Here is an 861-nt window from a genome sequence, read left to right as displayed (position 1 = left end):
GTATGTATGTATGTAAGTCCCATAGCCTTCACGGCCGTAGGGGCATCATGACAGCCAGCAGCATGTCTGGACTTGTCACGATGACTCCTCAGGCTTATAATCTTGGCGGCGCCTATCTCCTCTCCAAGATTTGGCTGATACAGACGGAGTTCGCCAGGCCTCCGTCCGGGTGAATGATGTAATTTACCATGTGGCATATACAAGACGGAGGTCGCCAGGCCTCCGTCCGGGTGATTTGAAGTGAATCACCAACTCCATACATTAGTATTTGTACCATCACACACCGGGGCATGCCCCTACTCTTTTTCGAAAGGTGTGGTGGGATCTTTAACGTGCTCGAGGTGTGGCTCTCCTCAAACACGGGACCTCCAGTTTACGTCCTATCCGAGGGACGTCCCTAGCCGAAGCTAGGTACTCATTTACACCTGAATGAAGTGAGGAAAATCGTGTAAAGTGCCTTTCCCAAGGGCACAAGATCGGTGACAAGGTGGGGTTCGAACCCACAACCTCTGGGGTGTGAGCCGAACGCGCTACCGACTGCACCACACGACCCCACATAGTAGACGGTAGTAACGATAAAAAATTTGAACGATGAAACAGTCCCTCCAATCATCAAACTAGCCAATCATAAACATCTAAGTTCCGTACGTCATTGAGTGGATTGCCATTCGTAGACGTGTAGATAGTGCGTTAGGAACTTAATTCGTCAGAGAAGAGAGACAACCATCGCATCTTGCAGCAATGATGATAGTCGGCCAGGCTTTGCGTGTGGCCGTGGCAACGATTGTTTTCACCCAGTTTGTTCTTCAAGCATCAGGAGCCATTGTCATGACCGGGGTAAGTTTGCACTGCTAACTTGCT

The sequence above is a fragment of the Branchiostoma belcheri genome, unplaced genomic scaffold (genome assembly GCF_001625305.1).
Source record: "Branchiostoma belcheri isolate BF01 breed outbred unplaced genomic scaffold, Haploidv18h27 scaffold16, whole genome shotgun sequence".
In the NCBI taxonomy this organism is placed as follows: Eukaryota; Metazoa; Chordata; class Leptocardii; order Amphioxiformes; family Branchiostomatidae; genus Branchiostoma; species Branchiostoma belcheri.
This window is presented reverse-complemented; position numbering follows the sequence as displayed.